General features: G+C 44.1%; 1 pseudogene; it reads left to right on the top strand.

Moving 5' to 3' along the window:
• Positions 1-1,781: 1,781 nt before the first annotated feature.
• LOC112214886 overlaps positions 1,782-23,591 on the top strand; it is a 39,635-nt pseudogene continuing 17,825 nt past the window's right edge.

Here is a 23,591-nt window from a genome sequence, read left to right as displayed (position 1 = left end):
GAAGATGTCTAAACGATATTGGTTGGATTTGGGAGATGATGATTCATCGAGTTAAACGATAATGTCTTCTAATGGTTATGTATATGGAATAATATGGAGAGAGGATCCTTTGTATTTGTGTTTTGTCGGCACTACAGCGCAGGAGATTTTTAGCTGCAACTAACGTTAGCATGCTAGCTAGCTAGATCATTACTAGTTCATTGAAACTATCTGAAGCTGGCTCTGTTCTGTAGATACTACGAGCTAGTTAGCGAACTAATTGGCCCGATAGCTAGCTAAATCACAGCGTTGTCATTAACGTTCTGCAACTGAAAAGGAAAATAACCAAACCAATAACCAAGATGTCTCATTTGCATGTCACCCAATGATTCAGTCAGTGGACGTCAAAACTACATGGCCAACTTTGTTGGCAGAACAGACATTCTTGAAATCCTTCCATGGAATTGGGTACCGAGTGTCATGCCAACATTCCAGGCCCATAAGGACATGAGTTCTGAGGTGGTGTACCCAAGACAACACGATGGTCTGCTGATGTTCATAGGAAATATAACTAGTTAGCTGCAGTAACGGGATATGTGATGCTCCATTATCCGTTACAGTTGAGCTATGTTAGTGTAAAGCCTTAGAAGGAATATTTCAACTAACCTGTTCTTCGTGATACGTTCTTTGTTCTCGATTCGGAATAAGTGTATCTTATAATTGTCCAGTTGCAGGTGGTTCACCGAAAACCAGAGAATATTCAGAAAGTTATCAACCCCCCCCCCCCAAATTTAATTTAATTTATTCTCTGGTTTTTGGAGAACCACCTGCAACTGGAGACGGACATTTTCTAAGATACACTTTTCTTCCAAATCGAGAACGAAGAAGGTCAGCCAAGAACAAGTTAGTTCAGAAATCTCTTCTGAGGCTTTACACTAGCTAAACTGTATTGGAGCATCATATTTCCCTTTACAATTCAGTAGCTATAGGAAATAGTGCATTGCTCAAGAGACATGACATAGGCTACATTGGGGGCAATTCCATTTTAACAGCGTGACCCAGATGTTTCCCCTTTAAAATGTATTTCAAGCAAAAACCAATGATTGCCAAGTTAACAAACCATTTCACTCTGAACAAGGACTACTTTTAACAATTTACACTGAACGTGTTTTTACAAAAACGTATTTGCTTGAAGAACAGTGCAGATGCAAATTTTGGTAACAAAATGGGAACAAACAGCTCAACCCATCATTCTGTTACCAAACTGCATTTGCACTGTTCTTCAATAAATGTGTTTTTGAACAAATTTGTATGGTTTGCAGTCTTTTTTTTTTTTTGGCAGACATTCTAAAGGAACACATCTGAGTGTCAGCATCACTCTGTTTTCAACATTGGTTTTGTCAAAGAAGGAAATTCAAGACTTGGGTTCTTGGGGCCAGACATGCATTGTAGCATGATAAAAAGGAAATAAAGATGTCGCCCATTTGTGAAAGGAATGTGTTAACCATTTGACTTATGATATTTTAGACTTAATTTCTTCATTAATGTGACCTTTGAATGCTACACTTGATTACGTTCTTCTGTAGCGTGAAAGGGAAATGCGCAGTAACCTTTTCATGTTATTTGAGGAAAAGGACACGTCATAGCCGAACCGCGGTGCACTTTTACCCTCTCGGATCGGAGTTCTATTTCTGTGTTGGCGTCATTCTATTTTGTTCCATACCCCTTACTCTAGCCCTTAGCATGTAAGACGTGGGAGATAGGAATGGGGACTGGCTGATGTAAAAAAGCTTGTCTGATACACTAGTAACATGTAACCTCCACCACAGGTGAGACCGTGACAGGGACCGAGACTAGCTGTCGAAGGACAGGGACTGAGACCGGGACGTCAAGCACTTTGGCATGGCCCTGAACCCAGCTGTCTGCGGCAGCAGTGCGGGCCTTCTCTCCATCAAGCAGACAGCCATACAGCAGCAGATCAACTCGTTCACCAACCTGGCCCACACGGCATGCTACTATGAGATCCTGAAGAAGAGTCTGCAGCTGCCCATGTGGGAGTACAAGGAGCAATTCAAACAAGTCCTGGCATGCCACCAGAGCTACATTTTCATCAGAGAAACGGGCTCTGGCAAGACCACACAGGTAAGCAGGGAAAGGGTAGAGTCGTGCATGGGGGTACACACACAGTCTTTTACTTAGTTACTTACTAAGGCTCAATCCTAATACCCCCCCCTTCAAATAAAATGAAATGAGTTGTAGCCCTCACCCTCCATTTTGCACGATCCTGCATCAGAAGTGGTGTTCCAATTCAACTCTGAACGTGGGGTAGTTCATTTTCAGCCCTCTAGTTGGCCCTAGACATGCAGACTTCCTATCGAGTGGTTATCAAAACTCCCATAAAGCTTGGCGACCCAAATTGCTTCAGAAAGATTTCTGCCAAAAATACTAGGATGTAAGCAATTGTAAGTAATTAGAACTTCATAATGAATCATGCAAAAAAAGTACAGTTAAGAGGAATATGTTAGTTATTGTAGCTAGAGAAAAAAAATATTCTGCATATTTTTGGGTCAAAATGTTAATTTACGAAAGTTGCAATTTAAAAGCTGCAATATGTAACTTTTTGGGCGACCTGACCAAATTCACATAGAAATGTGAGTTATAGATCTGTCATTCTCAATGAAAGCAAGTCTTAAGAAGCAGTAGATCACTATTTCTATGTTTCCCGTTAAGTTTTGTTTTTGCATCTTCTACTTTCGGTTTTGTCCACCAGCTTCAAACAGCTGAAAATACCATATCTTTGGTTATGGAAAATATATTTCAGTGGTTTACATGGTACAATGATTCTCTACCAGTGGAGGCTGCTGAGGGGAGGATGGTTCATAATAATGGCTAGAACGGCGCGAATAGAATGCATCAAATACATGGAAACCATGTATTTGATACCATTCCACTGATTCCGCTCCAGCTATTACTATGAGCCCGTAATCCCCAATTAAGTTGCCTGTGTCTCTACACTATAATTGCTTGTTTTGTCACATAAACTGAAATTAGGCAAACTATTAGAATTTTAGCAACCAGGAAATGGCGAAACGATTTCTACACAGTGCATCTTTAACAAGCCAGCTGATTAGCTAAAATTAGCCAACTAGCTATACATTTATCTTGGCATTTGACATTTGTATAAATTTCAATTCGTGTTGTTTAATGTTTTAGGGACTCCTGAGCAAACCAGGCTGTCATCTTGTGAAACCCAGTGGATGTGAAGAACCTAGCCAGCTAGCTAGCTAAAGCTAGCTAAATTTAATGTACAATTCTGTAATCTTGCCTTGCTATTAATAAAAAAATATTTCAAATTCAATCCCTTGTCATTGATCTTTAGATCTTTAGTTTTTGTATTTGGTGCCTAGAAGGCCAGCATCCCCCGAGTCGCCCTCTTCACTGTTGATGTTGAGACTGGTGTTTTGCAGGTACCATTTCTCAGAACAAGAATAGACTGATGAGTTTCAGAAGAAAGTTCTTTGTTTCTGGCCATTTTGAGCCTGTAATCGAACACACAAATGCTGATGCTCCAAATACTCAACTAGTCTAAAGAATGCCAGTTTTATTGCTTCTTTAGTCAGGACAACAGTTTTAAGCTGTGCTAACATAATTGCAAAAGGGTTTTCTAATGATCAATTAGTCTATTAAAATTATAAACTTGGATTAGCTAACACAGTGCAATTGGAACACAGTGATGGTTGCTGATAATGGGCCTCTGTACACCTATGTAGATATTCCATAAAAAATCTGCCATTTCCAGCTACGAGAGTCATTTACAACATTAACAATGTCTACACTGTATTTATGATCAATTTGATGTTATTTTAATGGACAAAAAAAGTGATTTTCTTTCAAAAACAAGGACATTTCTAAGTGACCCCAAACTTTTGAATGGTAGTGTTTCAAAAACAAGGACATTTCTAAGTGACCCCAAACTTTTGAATGGTAGTGTTTATAAGTGTTTGTTTTGGTCTTCGTCCCCATCGTTTTCATGATGTACTTTATTTTGGGTGGAGAAATAAAAAACATATTACTGCGCCTGTCTCCTATCATTATACAGTGTGACACTGACAAAGGCCCTTCTCCCCCGATTGCTCAGTTTGGCCGGGTGGCCAGCTCTAGGAAGAGTCTTGGTGGTTCCAAACTTTTTCCATTAGAGAATGATGGAGGCTACTGTGTTCTTCGGGACCTCAATGCTGCAGATATGTTTTGGTACCCTTCCCCAGATCTGTGCCTCGACACAATCCTGTCTCGGAGCTCTACGGACAATTCCTTCAACCTAATGGCTTCACTTTTGCTCTGACATGCACTGTCAACTGTGGGACCTTTTATATAGACAGGTGTGTGCCTTTCCAAATCGTGTCCACAGCTAAGAAAAGCCAACTGATAACTCAATAATGAGATGCCTGGGTGTCCTCACTCTCCCACTCTTTATTTACTGCAGACTCATCCTGCTGCTGAAACCCATCTCCCCCCCCATCTTGATTTGTTGACATGTTAAATGCAGAGTGTGTGTTTTCCCTAACCGTGGCAAAGAGGTTGGTTGCTACTAACGGGAACTCATCCGAGCCCAAGGCTAATCCAGCGGAAGGAACAGTTTCTAACTTTAGGTCTCCTTGTGTTTTGAACAGCAAGTAGGGGGATCCCCACCGGGCGTGCACATCAGTAGAGAGCTGTCAGACTCTGTCTAATACATGCTATCATCGCAGCATCTCTGGAGCTCGCTGTCTATTTTATAGGAGAGGGGGGGCAATCGGGGATGCTGCCATGGGGTTTACAGACAGTAAATGGTAGTTTATTAATGCTTTGCTCTTCAAAACATCTGTGCTATCAAAACGTCTGTGTTTCTTACTCAAAGTTATCGTCAGTATCATTTTGTAAAGTGCTTTTGAATGGTATTGGTTTGGCTCCTGATTTGTGGAAGGTGGGGAAGGTAAAGAGTACAAATGAGGGTGCTTGAATGACCTCTTCCTCTCTCCATCTCCTTTTGTCCCTCTCCCCCCTCCTCAGAAGGTGAAGTTCTTGGGCGGCCCTAAGAAGGCAGTGACCTGTACCCAGCCCATTAGGGAGGAAGCCATGAACGTGGCCCAGGGGGTGGCAGACGAGATGCACGTCATGCTGGGCAAGGAGGTGGGTTACTCAATTAGATTTAAGGACTGCAGCTCGGCCAAGACCTTCCTCAAGTAAGGGCTAGTCTACTGAAGCCAAAAACTGGGATTGTTCAGTGGGGGCACATCGTAGCAATAACAATTTTCAACGGAAAACCAAAATGAGCATTCTTATTGGAGAAGTTCAGAAAGCACCTCCCTGTCTTGTCTCTCTGTTAGCCAAAAAGTTAAATTCTAAATATCCTTAACAAGATAGACCTGGTTAACATAGCAGGACACAGTATTTCAGTTGTTTGATTAAAATGTCCACTTTGTGTTGTGTTTTCTCCCTCGGTGCAAGCACATGACAGACGGTATGTTGCTGCGGGAGGCCGTGAACTACCCCCTTCTGGCGCGCTACGGCGTCATCCTGAACGAGGCCCACGAGAGAACACGGGCCACAGACATCCTCATGAACACGGGCCACAGACACCCTCATGAACACGGGCCACAGACACCCTCATGAACACGGGCCACAGACATCCTCATGAACACGGGCCACAGACATCCTCATGAACACGGGCCACAGACATCCTCATGAACACGGGCCACAGACACCCTCATGAACACGGGCCACAGACACCCTCATGAACACGGGCCACAGACACCCTCATGAACACGGGCCACAGACACCCTCATGAACACGGGCCACAGACACCCTCATGAACACGGGCCACAGACACCCTCATGGGCGTCCTCAAAGAGGTGGGTCCGGCAGAAGTCCGACCTCAAGGTACATGTCAAACCTCCATACCCCCGGGTGCAATGTACTGAGCGGTGTGGGTACAAATGTCCTGAATAGAGCAGACCTGATTTCTAATTGTCAGAGGAACATGTCAGTTCTATGTGGTATTTCTATCTGAACGTTTCATTAACTTTGTGCCCCACTGAAAGCGATCTGGGCTTTCACGCGCGTGCTTGCTGAATGGAACCCTGGCCTTGCCAACAGTTCCCACTCGCCAGTCTACATTCCACATCATCTCATAGAGTCACACGGTGTTCTTTACTGCTTCTGTCTGTACTGTCTGATCCTACTGGCTTCTCTCCTGCCTTTGCTACATGTTCCCATACCAGCGCATCTTTCCTTTGTCCACTCTCCTAGACTCAATTACTACCTTCTACTAGGTACTCCTGCTCTATCCTATATGAGAGCCTGCTTCTCTGCGTGCACATTCCTACTTGCGTGCGTACACACACACACTCCCACTCCCCTCTAAAAAAATCTTTGGTGGCAGCCAGTGTTTGTTTCCCTCCTCATTTTTTTCCTCCTCTCATCTTTTCACCTTTTGCTGACAGTCTCTCCACGGGCTGACAGCGGAGTGTCTATTGAGGAAAAGACAAACGGCAGCCATTCAGCTCAGAAATGCACAGCGAGTCCCCTCTGCAGCAGCACCGAGATTGCTCCCAGGGTCAGCCCATTCTGAGGTAATCAGCCAAGGATGGGAGGGGGTTGGGAGTGGGAGGAGACCAGAGGCATGCAGTTTTTTATAGGCCGAATGTGCCGGACACAATTCTCATAAAGCAGATGGGTAATGACTAGTTGTTGTCAGGAATGGCATCGAAGGTTATACAAGAGATAAGGGACTGTTAAATAAGGTCTAGGTTACTGGCAACCATCCTCCTGGCCCGACCCCGCTCACGTCCCCCTGCCCCCCCCCTCCCAAATTTGAAGTTTAATTTGCCTTGATTAAGAGCAATTATGTCTCGCAGTGCATAAAGCGAAATGGTGGCGAGACGCTGGGCCGAACTATTTGAGCGAAAATGGAAGAGCAGAGAGGCGTGCCGCCTCCCATCAGAATCCTAATGTGCTTCTGATCTAATGGGCCCTGGGGAGAACATGGTGTGCCCAGACTTATTTGGACGTTGAGCGCCATGATCCTCATGTGTCAGGGGTTCTGTCCTCCTGTGATATATCCACCATCTTGGCTCTGTGCCCTGTGTCCAATCTACACCCTCTTTCTGGCTCATGCGGTCTATGATCTGTTCCACGGGTATGACAAAACATGTATTTTTACTGCTCTAATTACGTTGCTAACCAGTTTATAATAGCAATAAGGCCCGAGGAGGTGTGGTATGTGACCAATATACCACGGCTAAGGGCTGTTCTTACGCACGACGCAACGTGGAGTGCCTGGATACAGCCCTTAGCCGTGGTATATTGGCCATATACCACGAACCCCCAAGGTGCCTTATTGCTGTTATAAACTGGTTACCAACGTCATTAGAGCAGTAAAAACACATGATATATTTATGATATACCATGGCTGTCAGCCAAATCAGCATTCAGGGCTCGAACCACCTAGTTTATAATGATTTATTTCATCTGTCACCTGCATTGGCTGTCACTCTGAACAACCCTGTGGTGAGAGTACACCAGACCATACCATTCTCCAACTTCTAAATACCTCTTATCTACTTGCACTTCTACCTGCACTATACTAACGTCACTCTCCCATGCCTGTCTGTCAGCTCTTCCCTCCTGCTCTGAGCTTCTGTTTCTGATTGGCCCTTAGGCACCGATCTAAGATTAAGCTAATCCTTACCTGAACCAATAGGAGCGAACTACAATCTAGAACTCAGATCAGTGTTCAGGGGCGACTTTATCCTATAACCCCATCGGCAGTCATTTTCTCTTCCCAGTCCACGTCTCACTGTCTTCTCTCTTTGTTCCCTCGTCTCGTCTGGTCAGGTCATCGTCATGAGCGTCACACGGGCGCCGGCAAGTTCTAGGTGTACTTAGACAGCTGTCTGCTGCTGACCAACCTGAGAGGGACTACCTGGAGGCAGCCATCAGCACGGTCATCCAGATCTCTTCCTCAACAAACGGGGTAGGCCGATTTGACACTTTTCACAATTAGTTTGTAATTAGCAGGAATCATGATGAAAAGTAAGTGTGTTTCTACTGCTACCTAACGGTGTTCGTACACATTTTGCGTAACTGGAGCATTTAAACGAAGCTGCAATGAAAACGAATGGGAATGTAGCGACTGTGTTGGCATCAAAATCCGGGGTGTTAGCAACGTTGACATGGTATAGCTGCACCATCGAGAGCGTCCTGGCAGGTTGCATCACTGCCTGGTATGGCAACTGCTCAGCCTCCGACCGCAAGGCACTACAGAGGGTAGTGCGTACGGCCCAATACATCACTGGGGCCAAACTTCCTGCCATCCAGGACCTCTATACCAGGCGGTGTTAGAGGAAGGCCCTAAAAATTGTCAAAGACTCCAGTCACCCCAGTCACAGACTGTTCTCTCTGCTACCGCACGGCAAGCGGTACCGGAGCGCCAAGTCTAGGTCCAAGAGGCTTCTAAACAGTTTCTACCCTCAAGCCATAAAAGTCCTGAGCATCTAATCAAAAGGCTACCCAGACTATTTGCATTGCCCCCCCCACCTCTACGCTGCTGCTACTCCCTGTTCATTATCTATGCATAGTCACTTTAATAACTCTACCTACATGTACATATTTCCACGAATACCTCAACACCGGTGCCCATGTACATTGACTCTGTACCGGTACCCCCTGTATATAGCCTCCACATTGACTCTGTACCGGTACCCCCTGTATATAGCCTCCACATTGACTCTGTACCGGTACCCCCCGTATATAGCCCCGCTTTTGTTATTTACTGCTGCTGTTGAATTATTTGTTATTCTCTTCTATTACTCTTCTATTAATCTATTACTTTTATTAGGCATTTTCTTAAAACTGCATTGTTGGTTAAGGGCTTGTAAGTAAGCATTTCACTGTAAGCATTTAAGTAAGTAAGCATTTCACCTGTTGTATTCGGCGCATGTGACAAATAAAAATGGATTTAATGGACCAATAGTATTCGAGAAAATATGAAAAAACGCACCCCTCCGACACTGTACGTTACACCGTGGCGTGTCACGACGTACCATACGGCAAGCATTATGCAACTCATTGTGGCCGTACAGCGTCTTCCCATCAGGGGTAGTGCTTCTCTCGCAGATAAAAAAACATACTTAACCAAATACACTTGTAAGAAACCTTAATTATTCATGATTTTCATTTAAACGAGCATTAGTATTAGTATTATTATGGCTAATATTAAACACATTTTTCATGAGTTGGGTGCTAATAGCAATGTGGTCATCAATAACACTGAATCAATCAATAATGAATTGCATAAGACTTTGATGTGCAGAATCTTAAAAAGAAAACCACTGCACCATCCTCTGATCTGCATTTAAACAAGCAAACCCGTCACCTGCTGACAGAGCTTTTGTTTTGCCGTGCCAACCGATTCACGAGAGCTCTGTGAATAATACATCGGTGTGTTACAATAACATATGCCAATAACGTATAGCACACGTAAGAAATGTAGGATATCTATTCAACTTGTTTGCAAAATATATGCTCTAACGCAAACTGAGACGCAACATTCCTGCGTGCCTCTCTTACTGCTCTTGATTGTGCCCAGGTGAAGAAAATGAACAGGACTCCCCAAAAGACAGCTTGTAACCAAACTGCAATAGTTAGGAACTATGTGGAATGTTTTTGGACCATTTTGGTTTCCCTGTAAACAAGTACTGACAGGATGCACGAGCCACCTCCCTCAGGCTCCTCCCTGCATTCAACTCCTCGTTAGCAGCCTGCAGCTGTTCACAGGTGTGGAGGCGCCGTTTCTTGGGCTCTCGTTGGGTCTTTCCCTTCCCAGACATTTTCCTGTCATAATTCAATTATTATATTACATTTTTTTTAAAGTATGTAACATTTTAAGATAGTTCCCAGGAAATGCACTCACCAATGTGGATATGATTTCTGTGTAATTCAACATGACATTATTGTATATTTCATGGAAAGAGCAGGTGTTCATGTACAGTGCCTTGCGAAAGTATTCGGCCCCCTTGAACTTTGCGACCTTTTGCCACATTTCAGTCTTCAAACATAAAGATATAAAACTATTTTTTTGTGAAGAATCAACAACAAGTGGGACACAATCATGAAGTGGAACGACATTTATTGGATATTTCAAACTTTTTGAACAAATCAAAAACTGAAAAATTGGGCGTGCAAAATTATTCAGCCTCCTTAAGTTAATACTTTGTAGCGCCACCTTTTGCTGCGATTACAGCTGTAAGTCGCTTGCGGTATGTCTCTATCAGTTTTGCACATCGAGAGACTGAAATTCTTTCCCATTCCTCCTTGCAAAACAGCTCGAGCTCAGTGAGGTTAGATGGAGAGCATTTGTGAACAGCAGTTTTCAGTTCTTTCCACAGATTCTCGATTGGATTCAGGTCTGGACTTTGACTTGAACATTCTAACACCTGGATATGTTTATTTTTGAACCATTCCATTGTAGATTTTGCTTTATGTTTTGGATCATTGTCTTGTTGGAAGACAAATCTCCGTCCCAGTCTCAGGTCTTTTGCAGACTCCATCAGGTTTTCTTCCAGAATGGTCCTGTATTTGGCTCCATCCATCTTCCCATCAATTTTAACCATCTTCCCTGTCCCTGCTGAAGAAAAGCAGGCCCAAACCATGATGCTGCCACCACCATGTTTGACAGTGGGGATGGTGTGTTCAGGGTGATGAGCTGTGTTGCTTTTACGCCAAACATAACGTTTTGCATTGTTGCCAAAAAGTTCAATTTTGGTTTCATCTGACCAGAGCACCTTCTTCCACATGTTTAGTGTGTCTCCCAGGTGGCTGGTGGCAAACTTTAAACAACACTTTTTATGGATATCTTTAAGAAATGGCTTTCTTCTTGCCACTCTTCCATAAAGGCCAGATTTGTGCAATATACGACTGATTGTTGTCCTATGGACAGAGTCTCCCACCTCAGCTGTAGATCTCTGCAGTTCATCCAGAGTGATCATGGGCCTCTTGTCTGCATCTCTGATCAGTCTTCTCCTTGTATGAGCTGAAAGTTTAGAGGGACGGCCAGGTCTTGGTAGATTTGCAGTGGTCTGATACTCCTTCCATTTCAATATTATCGCTTGCACAGTGCTCCTTGGGATGTTTAAAGCTTGGGAAATCTTTTTGTATCCAAATCCGGCTTTAAACTTCTTCACAACAGTATCTCGGACCTGCCTGGTGTGTTCCTTGTTCTTCATGATGCTCTCTGCGCTTTTAACGGACCTCTGAGACTATCACAGTGCAGGTGCATTTATACGGAGACTTGATTACACACAGGTGGATTGTATTTATCATCATTAGTCATTTAGGTCAACATTGGATCATTCAGAGATCCTCACTGAACTTCTGGAGAGAGTTTGCTGCACTGAAAGTAAAGGGGCTGAATAATTTTGCATGCCCAATTTTTCAGTTTTTGATTTGTTAAAAAAGTTTGAAATATCCAATAAATGTCGTTCCACTTCATGATTGTGTCCCACTTGTTGTTGATTCGTCACAAAAAAATACAGTTTTATATCTTTATGTTTGAAGCCTGAAATGTGGCAAAAGGTCGCTAAGTTCAAGGGGGCCGAATACTTTCGCAAGGCACTGTACACACACTGTATATGATAGAGTGAGAGGACAAGAGGTGAGTTGTTGTGCCAACTGTTAGATAATTTTTTTTATATTAACATTGTTGCTTTATATAGTAATGTTAAGTATTCATCTTGTGCTTTTGGAAGTTATAATATTAACCCTAATCAATCTCATGCTTTGTTCATTAACATTGTCCTTCATCTCTCACTTTGAACAGAATCACATCCTTCGACTCTGAAAATAAAAAGTTCCCTACTTTGTGGAACTCATATATTGAACAATATTTATTTATTAAGACATTATCAATGGTGAGTGTAAAGTGAATTACTTGTGAGTTAACCAATAGTTCATTTTTCTCGTCGTCACTGCGAGTCGTCATGACTCTCAAAAGCCGTGACAGCCGCAGGTAACTTTAGCACCTCCCTAACTCCCATATTCATATTTGACACACACCTTCAAATAGGTATGTAATGAGACATAATATAAACTCTTTATAGTGTTTTATTGACATTTGAGGTGATAAAAGATGTTTCCCCTTGTGCTTTACAATGGTATTAATATTACAGTTGACCTGGAAGTATTACATTTTTTTTGGTGCTAAAATTAGGTCAAGTGTACGGAATGCTGATATACGGAATACCGTTGGGTAGCAGTACTATACAAATGCACATAAACGTGTGTAGAGCTAATGACGTGCACACCCAGACACCGTCTCTCACACACACACTCACCCATCTTGTCCCATTGTGTTGTACTGACACATTGTACTCATTGTCACTATTCCAGATTTCCAAAGAGACACACACACACACACACACGACCAAGACGATCAATGCTTAGATTAATAGATATTTCATGCATGTGGGCTTGCCTTTTTGGAACCTACCAGGTTGGAGGGGAAAAAAGACAGTGACCCAGATTCTGCCCTCATGAATCCCTGAAATTAAGTAATTTATTATTTGTTTCGATCCTGCAAATATTGTCCACTGATGTGTAATGAAGGGCGAGGTTCATGCTCAAAATGATTAATTTAACCCATCAGGGTCTAAACCCTGTCTAAGCGAGGGGAGGGGTTCTACTAAGCTATCTGGAATTGTTTTAAGAAAGCTAAATTATCCTTGGTATGACCTATTTGAATAAATTTTTTTATAAAATAAATATTTGATCAACTATTTTGGGCCTGCAATTAACCCATACAAACACATTAAATAACAGATTCACTACATGGAACAGATAGTCCCCAAAATATATAAAAAAACGAAGTTTGTTCTGAAGTGTCCATCCTATATCTGAGAGATATAAGAAAGATCAGGATTTTTGTATTATTTTAAAACATGTATTTAACCCCATATTTTTGGCATTAAACAGTCTCCATATATACTTCCATAAATATTTTTAACTGGTACCGAGAGACCTTCAGACGATTCTTGTGAGACCTGTGAGCGTCCTTGAGCAAAACATCCGACATGTACAGTACCAGTCAAAAGTTTGGACACACCTACTCATTCAAGGGTTTTCTACATTGTAAAAGAATAATGAAGACATCAAAACTATGAAATAACACATAAGGAATCATGTAGTAACTAAAAAGTGTTAAACAAATCCAAATTTATTTTATATATTTGAGATTCTTCAAAGTAGCCACCCTTTGCATTGATGACAGCTTTGCACACTCTTGGCATTCTCTCAACCAGCTTCATGAGGAAGTCACCTGGAATTCACTTCAATTAACAAGGTGTACCTTGTTAATTGAAAGAATCTCAAATATAAAATCTATTTTGATTTGTTTAACACATGGTTGGTTACTACATGATTCCATATGTTATTTCATAGTTTTTATGTCTTCACTATTATTCTACAATGTAGAAAATAGTACAAATAAATGAGGAATGAGTAGGTGTGTCCAAACTTTTGACGGGTACTGTACATGTTCGTGAGAGTCTCACTTTTGTACAGAGGGGTATTAGTGTGTAGTCCAAACGGTTTGGACACTACAGACAGAATTTGGCAGATCAACTTTACTTGTGGAGGTCGTAGAGCACAACGGAGAACACCTTCTTTTCGTCTCATCTTTCCACAAACAATAGTTTGTAGGCCAAACCGTTCAGACACGACAGGTGATAAGACTGGTATTTGGGATGTCTACTGATCTGACAAGCTCCGCTCTAGCTGGCACCTTTCACTGCAGACGCGGAAGTGCGACATCGATGGATGCAGTGTATTGAGACCTATACAATGCAAAAGATCTCGCTCGCTTAATCTGAATGATATAGATGGGGATTTTTGTATTATGCTAATTAGAATACGCAGGGGCACGGACATCAACCTTAGGTTAATCACAGCTGGGCGGCACACTTCTGCCTGCCTTCCCCCAGAAACGTCTGTCGGCCTCAGATCATGAGTGGGAGAGGCAGCCGGTCTCCTGACTCAGCACTGCTGCAGCGCCACACTACTATTCTCACCATTCTCTCCCTATGTAATGTAACAGTTTGTGTAGTTTACGGTTGTGCCATGGGAACTATGAACGCAAACCCCAGACTGAGTTTAAGACCGAGCTTGACTGTTAATGTGCCTGGAGCTTTTCATTTTGAATGTATGGATTTTGGTCCAGATTTTTTTATTTCACAGGGTCAACGCGCTTCTCCCTCGCGTCGCCATGCAGCATAGCCATCTTCAAAATCAGATCCGTCAAACACCCACCCAATTAGCCTATTCATTAACGGTGGTCATTCAGCGGCCGGGTGGGACGGCGCTACTGCACACTTACATCTGTTTTCATTCGCTGATGCCCGGCTGGTTCGGGAAGGGATGAAGTCCCAGAGGAGCATTGTATTTGAAGTGGTCTCTTTCCAGTCACTGACGGCCAGGGAACAACGTTCACCTCTTTTATTTGAATGTGCTGAGGAGATGAGAAGCTTGTGTTAAACATTGTTTGGAGGTGGACGTCTTTTGATGAGCATGCCCCTCCCTTCTCACCTCCCAGTTCGATAATTCTGAATGTCAAGCTGCCGAGGCAAAACAGTACAGTCAGAGAACACTCCCAGGGCGACTTCATTAACACTCCTAATTGGTTTAAAGAAGTTAATGTGAGGTTGGTCTGGAGGAGATGAGCGTTCAAAGGAGCGTATCTTAACCTCTCTAGTGTCCCCGCAACTTTGAATGTCGACTAATGATCGGGGACGCAGATCTGCTGCGAAGCGCGGCCCATTTTTATATGGCTTTGAGATTAAGCCGTTTTTAATTCATGACAAATGTAAAGCGAAGGGGGTGGGATTCTTTCCCTCCCTCCCTCAAGTATTTGGGGGATATTTTCCTGCCACAAACCATTAAAAACAAACAGACACAAACTCCCCATAAAAGAGAGGCAAGGCTTATCACCGCTGCCTCGCCCTGATAAGCCTTACCATTTAAGCTGCCCTTCAGCGGTTCACTTCAAAACGTAAAGATACGCCCAGGCCTCAGCTAATTAAGTGGACCGAGGCGAGTGCCTCATTGCATCTGGTTAGGTGCCTGGCGCCCAACCGCATCACTCCTGGGGTCGCGGGGACCGGCTGGTGGACAGGTTCCCCCCATTGGCCGCCTGCCCCCCTGTGCACGTGCTCCATTTCCCTTCAGACGCAGGCGCACCAGCTCACCTTGGCAACGACGTCCATTTTTCATGACAGCTGCTGTATCCAGAGGGTTGATGGTCTATTAATAACCAGGCTAATTTTATCAATCCATTCATATTTACTATTTTCCACTCTAACTTGTCAACGTGTTGATTATGAGGTACATAGCCATCGGTGGAATGGATTTGACATGTGCACTGAGTGAACACAGCAGGAAAAATATTGGTCTGGGAATACATTACTGTCTGCAAACACACACAGAGGTTGCCATTGTTTTTGTGCTGTATTCAACTAAGGCAAAGCCTTGCCAATTCTTACCCTGAGTAAAGTAAATACCACGTCAAGAGGAAACGCTCCGGGACAAAGGAGGGCAGTCGTTCTGCTGGGGAGCTGTAGGTTGCAGTCGGTGTCACATTGTGCCCTTGACATGACCATATATAAAATGGTTCCCTTCATTTCAGAATAGGCCAAGCCAATACCCCTTTCTGTCCCAGCCCCCTTCGCACTCCAATAAAACATGATTTTAAGCTGTAAGTCACGTGTCTGGGTTTTTGCTCCTTCCTTGATTGATTGAATTAAGGTCACTCATTAGTAAAGTGCTCTCTTGGTCTAGGTCTTGAAATTGAAAGGAAAAACCAAAAACTCAGACACTCAGCCCTCCATGGAATGAGTTTGAGTGTACATGTATGTGTCACGTGACACTCCCAGCCAATCTATCGAAGGAGCTGCATTGCTCACTTGGGCCTGAAGGTGGTGCAACAACATAGGCTGTGGCCTTTTATAGGTTGGCTTAGGCTACTTGTTTAAGTAGGACATAAACATGGAATTAATCAGGCAGCGGTTATCGCTTCAGTACCTTTTCTGGTCTTGTCATAGCTAACATTGTCCAATGTCTGGAGATGGAAAAAAGTCAAGCGTGGTCATTTAGTGTAGAGATTCCAGGAATTCGAGACTATTATCAGGCTAGAATGTAGACTAGTCACTTAGGGGTCCCGTGGACATGGTTGATAGCAATGTAATTGTCTTAAATATACATGGGCCGTTTACCGAGTTGATATGTAGCATTTGCAAATGTCACATTATGGTAGTCCGTTATGTTCAGGCTGGCTAGTTCAGTCGGAGACCTAGCCTTGTCTACTGTCATGTTTTCATATTTCCCTTGCTGCTCAGGTCCTCCTCTCCTCTGTCTGAGAGCCCACTGGCTCTATAATGTTCAGCTCCACTAAACTGATCTGCCATGATTTGCCTCTGGTTTATGCATCAGTGCAGCATCCTCATTTCACATTTCTCCTACAATATTGCAGTATGGAATAATGAACCGTGTGTGTGTGTGTGTTTTCCTGATTGCTGCATTTGACAACGGAGCCATGGGGAGCTCACCCAAGCACGCGGCAGTCCAGGTTTAATTTCCTCAGTCAGATGGAGTGATAGGCAGAACAAATGTACTGTGGCGGGAACCACCATCTCCCTGGCCCTTTCTCCTTTCTACCCCTCCCCTCTACTCTACTCTTCAGACGTTCTTCTCCCCATTCTCTCCTGGTGTTATTCAGACCAAGCCCCAGGTGACTGACTGTGCGCCCAAACGCTGCTGCTCGGCAGCCTTCCATCACCTGCCTGCCCCTTTTGAATGGTTCCGCTTCATCTTTCAGGAAATCGACGACCTGGGACCCGATGTGGGGGACATCAAAATCATCCCGCTGTACTCGACGCTGCTGCCCCAGCATCAGCAGAGGTTCTTTGAGCCGCCCCCACCCACACAAGCCCAACGGAGCTATTGGGAGGAAGGTAAATGCCGCCACTGCTCAAATCACTCCTCAGAAGCACAGAGCATCTCAGCAACTCAATAGCTCCCTTTCAGAGAAGGAGAGAGTGAGAGTTAGAAAGCAAGAGGGCTAAAGAAAGCGAGAAATGGAGAGATGCAGAGAGACTTGACAGGGTATGGAGAGGGTTGGGGGTTGGATATGGAGAGGGTTGGGGGTGGGTATGGAGAGGGTTGGGGGTGGGTATGGAGGGGGTGGGTATGGAGAGGGTTGGGGGTGGATATGGAGAGGGTTGGGGGTGGATATGGAGAGGGTTGAGGGGTGGATATGGAGAGGGTTGGGGGTGGATATGGAGAGGATTGAGGGGTGGATATGGAGAGGGTTGGGGGTGGATATGGAGAGGATTGGGAGGGGTGGATGGATATGGAGAGGGTTGGGGGTGGATATGGAGAGGGTTGAGGGGTGGATATGGAGAGGGTTGGGGGTGGATATGGAGAGGATTGGGAGGGGTGGATGGATATGGAGAGGGTTGGGGGTGTGGATATGGAGAGGGTTGAGGGGTGGATATGGAGAGGGTTGGGGGTGGATATGGAGAGGGTTGAGGGGTGGATATGGAGAGGGTTGAGGGGTGGATATGGAGAGGGTTGGGGGTGGATATGGAGAGGGTTGGGGGTGGATATGGAGAGGATTGGGAGGGGTGGATGGATATGGAGAGGGTTGGGGGGGGTTAGAAAAAGTTGTTGTTTTCCCAGCTTTGGTGCAGGACTGACTCACACACCATATGCTGCTTTTGTCAGCATAAGATTCCCTGCTCTAAATTATAACTGGTGTGGATATTACTCATGCCCTTCGCGCATAAGGCACCGGCACCACTGTCTTTTCACCTCTTCCCCTCTATTGGTTGGCACAGCCTCTCTCGCGCTTAGTCATCTGGTCTTCTCATTGCCAGGGTAAGGCAGCATGCTCTACCAGAGCAGGGGGAACATTGCTCAGCTACAATAGAAGCGGACAACGTCATGAAAACGATGTGTATCCTTTACTTGTTGTTGTGATTCTGGATGGCCAGATAGCTAGCTAGCAATAATGACAAGAAGCTGCCATGTGGGGAATCATAGGTGACTCGTTTCAGCTAGTTTTTCAAAATCTTCTTCATACCATGTCTGTTTTGAGATGTTTTGACCGTCACGTCTATGCTAATATGGCAAAAATATCTACCAATTTACAGTTGAAGTCGGAAGTGTACATACACCTTAGCCAAATACATTTAAACTCAGTTTTTCACAATTCCTGACATTTAATCCTAGTAAAATTCCCTGTCTTAGGTCAGGTAGGATCACCACTTTATTGTAAGAATGTGAAATGTCAGAATAATAGGAGATAATTATTTATTCCAGCTTTTATTTCTTTCATCACATTCCCAGTGGGTCAGACGTTTACTTACACTCAATTAGTATTTGGTAGCATTGCCTTTAAATTGTTTAACTTGGGTCAAACGTTTCGGGTAGCCTTCCACAACCTTCCCACAATAACTCCTGACAAAGCTGGTGTAACAAAGTCAGATTTGTCCTAACCGACTTGCCAAAACTATAGCTTGTTAACAAGAAATTTGTGGAGTGGTTGAAAAACGAGTTTTAATGACTGCAACCTAAGTGTATGTAAACTTCTGACTTCAACTGTATTTGTTTTCAATAAACATTTAGAGACTAAATATAGTTGACATGTCAACAATGTAAGCCAGCGTTTCCCAACTCCGGTCAGCTAGTATCCCCAACAGAACACATTTTTGTTGTAGCCACGGAGAAAAAAAAAACATGATTCAACTTGTCAAGGGCCTGATGATTAGTTGACAAGTAGAATCAGGTGTGCTTACCTGGTGCCACAATAAAAATATTTACTGTTGGGGGTACTTGAGGATCGGAGTTGGGAAACACTGATTTAAGCCAACCTGGTCGGTTCTGCTCCGTAGTTGCACAAGCGTCGGATTTTATTGCTAAACAACCAACCTGTCTATAGAATGTGTGAACATTCCTCTCCTCTTGTTCCCTTGTCCTGAACTGGTCCCACACAGCAATGTACTGTTTCTGTTATTAATGCGGACCGCAAACGCGTCCAGCGTTTTGTTTATAGCTCGGCGTTCAAACAGGCGCACTATAATCACAGCAGTGGAACCACCTGGATGGCCACGGCGTTGGCAAGGAATCTGACGGAATATCAAAACCCCGTCACACCGCCAGTAAATTTGCAAACATTTGCCTCAACATCTGACAGGGATTTGATGAATGACTCATCGTGTGCTGCCTCTATGGAGCCCAGAAAGATTATTGATGACTTATTTGGAATAATGAAGTCACAGCCCGAGAGTTATTTTTTTTAAATATATATATTTTTTCACAATGTTTAATGCCTAGTCAAGCCAGGCTGCTGCCTCACCCTTCTTTTTACCACTGTGGTTTGATCCACAGCGTTTTGACAGGCCCCTCTTTTCCTGTGGTACGTGACGAGGCGGGTGAACTGCTCACTCCGGCCTCCCTCCCTCCCTCCCTCTCTCTCCCAGTCTGGCAGCATTTCATCTCTCTCCTCCAACGCTGTGTGTGGTGTGTGAGTGAGTGTTTAAAGGAGGCTCAACATTCTCAACAGTTTGATTAGCCTAAGCCGAGCCGGGGATCTTTCCCAAAGTTCAAACATGATCCCCATGTTTGCTCTCGCTGTTCAAAGGGATGTTGACATGAAAGAGGGGCACGGGTATCACAGGGAGCTGTTTGGACACCGCCTGGCCCAGCAGATGTCACCTCCACATCTTGATAGATTGTGACAGGGTGTTTTGCGTGGTTGAGAGGACCGGTAAGCGGCTATAAATTTGCATCCAACAATTCTCTGAAGTCCTAACACTGGACCTCTCCCCAACGTGCTAGCTCTCTCCTATCTGGTGATTGCAGACTGTGTCTGAATGCCATGCTACCTCTCATGTAGCCTGTTTTTCTTGTCCGTCTGCCTGGCCTGAAAAGAGAGAAGGGAAAGGGGGATACCTAGTCAGTTGTACAACTGAATGCATTCAACTGAAATGTGTCTTTTGCATTTAACCCAGTTGTCTCAGGAGGTGAGCTTGAGGTGTCAGTGTCTCAACCCTACATTACAAACAGGGAGTTGAGGCTAGAATGACCCTGTTGGTCACAACGATCCTTGAACCCCATATGACTTGCCTTCACTCAATGGCCAGGTTCATGAATACCATCAATTCTGGTCCCTCGCTAAGCTCGATTGGCCAAGGGTCTTGAACATAGCAGTGAGCCGCTGATGTGGCCGGGCCCAAATTGTTCGAGGTGCCCTCCATTTCTACCAATCAGAGGAATGCTTTATTTGTCAACAGGCAGCTCCTCCCAGAGGGTTGGCGTGAATTATGGCCTGTGTTAGCCACAGTGCTCACCCCCTGCAGGTTAATAACCCAGAAATAATGTGCAGAGATGATGCTCTAATGATATCTCTGATGAAAAGTCTGGAAAGCTCTATACAGCCGGCAGACAGACAGGAAGGAGCCGGGCCTGCGCTCAGCTGTGTAACGGGTCCCAGCCTCCAGACACATTCTGAATCAATGCAGTCAATGAGAGGCCCTCCTATATGGTTATGACGTGTGAGGAGGCAGGCTAGCTACTCTGGCAGCTGCTAGGACACTGGCTGAATCCTGACATACAGGTTATTGCCTGGGAATCGCCAGGGACCTCACGATATGTATTGTGATTCTCACGATTCTATATGTATTAGGATTCGATACTGTGATTTTATTGTGATAATGTTCCAAACATATTGATCACCATGTCTGCTACAGAGAGGCGAGAGAGAATGAGAACATTTGCTTTGATCAGTCATGGAAATAAAATAAAAAAGTGCTGAAAACACGTTGGCTCTGCTATTTAAAAAGATGGAAAACAAGCTATAGGATGACAAATACCTGCATTTTAGCATCGGGTATATCCGACTGGCGCATGCTAACGCTACCTAGCAAAAACAAATGTTTTACTTGGAGTCAAAGTATTGATATAATATTGGGTCCAAAAATAATATTGCCCCATCACTAAGACTCACCCCATTGAACCTTTCCCAGCTCCCTTTGAACAGGACATGAGCTGCTCCTTGCCAACCGTTCCTCTTGGGGAAAATGTTGGCAGACATTTTCTGAGGGATGGCCCAAGCTGCCTGTATCTGCTAGGCTAGCCGTCTTTGTTCCAGAAACACCTACGGGACACTGAGTGTGGCTGAGCATTCTTAATGTCTTGAACACTTTGCCAAGCAATTGGCTTTGGTCTTCAGCGTTTACATTTGTACATTTGTAATAGGTGATTGATTCTCTTAGTTCAAAGAGATCCACTCAAACATATTATTGGATGACACCTCTAGTGTTCACTCAGATCAAGATGTACATCCCTCCTGTGGGGGAGGTGTAACCAAATCAATTAGGTCCGGGACGTTACCAGTACCGCGATACAAGCTATAGCACACAATATTTTACATACAGTAGGTTTTCAAAGGAACAAAGAGTTTGGTCTGCTTTGTGTTTTAATTTTTGCTATGGAAAAAAAATATATACTGCGATACTGGTGTCGTCCCGGCCCTATAATCAAAGCGACCATTGGCTTGAGCAGGCTGCCTGTTGACAGGTTTGAAATGGGCCGTCTTTGACTGCTGCCTCGCTCCTCAGCGTGAATACAAAACAGAATGGTTCTACATCTGACGGCAGAATTACACAAGGCCAAGGGCTGAGCAGAAATAAAACTCCCAAGGCATTAATAACTAAAAAACAGTCAGGTATTTTCTGGCTGGAGAGAAATCCACACTTAAAAAGGTAGGATTTTAAAAAGCCTTTGAGGCTCACAGCTTTAGACAGCCAATAGAAACCAAGCTATGAATCTGTTCTGGACATGTATCGATGGATGACGACTCACAGAGAAGTGTTTTGATCAAGAGATGTGAATTTTGTGTGTGTGAATTTTGCATATTTTTCCCAAGGAAAAATACTATCACTTTTGTGATCACTTTTGTTAGAGAAAAGGGATACTCTTTTTTTTTTGTTCTTTGGAGAAAGTTTTTCACGCCTATCCTTCCTTTGCAAGGAAGTGTGTCTGTTCAACGCTTTTGCAGATATAATACAAATACCTACCTTCATTTGCATTTTTCCTGTGCTTGCAGTTGTATTGGTCTTGCTTTTCTATATATGTAAGGGACAGTGACGAGGCAGTTTTATTAACACCCCTTAACATTATGCTGAGACATTGGAGTGGAAGTTCCCACTACAGTAGGATTCAGACTGTCCGACAGTGTCATGGTGCACAACATACTCTGATGCTTTCTGGGGCCAATCAGGCTCCGCCGTTACATAACGAGAACCCCCCCGCGGCGGTCAAGGCTCGCTTGAGAGCAGCTGCAGATCTGTCTTCCTCCCTCTCCTCCGTTTGTGTAAACGCTGACAGAGACCCATAGGGTGATATGACTCATTTTATTATTTCGGGTGCTCTGATTCAGCTGTCATTTCTCATAGACAGCCTTGCTACAGGGGATAATTGTAATAGAAAAAGATATGGGACTGGGAGACGCGCGACTCCACAGCAGCTTCGCGGCTCACGTCGCTCCCACAACCCAAACAGCTTTTAATTTAATTTTTTTCCCCCTCTCTCATCCCATATGCAGTATTTGTCTAGGCCCTATTACATTTGAGAAAGAATGAATGTTGCAGCCGGCCATGATGCTTTGATCGACCGACGCACCTTTCTGACAGCTGAGGAGTGGCTTTTTTTCTTCTTCTCAGCTCTGTATTACTATGTGCTGCCTCTGGTGAATCTCTCTTAAAGACATGCTCTGGTACTTTGGCAACTAAGAAAGTCTTTTTTTAAACCTCCCACCTCCCACAATGTGTCAATGTGTAGTTCATACATGTATAATCTATGAGCAGAAGTGCCTAAATTAGCCACGAAATCCCTAGTTTGAAAGCGACTGTTTTCTTGAAGCTGTGCCGGGCCATTTTCCTGACATTTCCCCCGACGTGGGCCAGCCCCTTAGCAATTAGAGTTCTAGCCAATGAGCTTCAGCCCCTCGCATTTGAGTGACAGCTAGCAAGAGGCCTGCCCAGTATTATCCAATGAGGTTGCAGGGCAGGGCAAGAAAGAGAGAGACCGAGTGAGAGAGACCAAGAGAGAGACAGACCGAGAGAACGTGGTACACACATCTGCACATTATTTGACGTGGTACAGGGACCACTTTTGGCTTGTGAGTGCTACTTTCAGAACTACTGGCAAACCCAGTTGTAATGTTTCCAAAATTATACTCGGAAATGGTGATTCATAGAAAAAGATGTAGGAAACAAGTCTCCTCCTTGTCTTTGAGGCAGTTGAAAACAAACCCTCTGCTCGCATCATCCGCTCTAGTTTAGAGCCTCATTTGTCGTGACTCATTTTATTGTGACTCAAAACATAATTGCAGCAATCCTCCAAGCTTATTAATTTTAATGCAACTTAACTCCTATTTCGAGGTGGGTTTGGAGCACTCCTCTGTCAGGGATTTTAATTTGGTGGGCGCTCTCGCGCTGACACACGATGCCTGCACCTTGGGGCGC

The sequence above is a fragment of the Oncorhynchus tshawytscha genome, linkage group LG15 (genome assembly GCF_018296145.1).
Source record: "Oncorhynchus tshawytscha isolate Ot180627B linkage group LG15, Otsh_v2.0, whole genome shotgun sequence".
NCBI classification, from domain to species: Eukaryota; Metazoa; Chordata; class Actinopteri; order Salmoniformes; family Salmonidae; genus Oncorhynchus; species Oncorhynchus tshawytscha.
The sequence above is the reverse complement of the archived record's forward strand: the minus strand, read 5'-3'. Positions and strand labels throughout refer to the sequence as shown.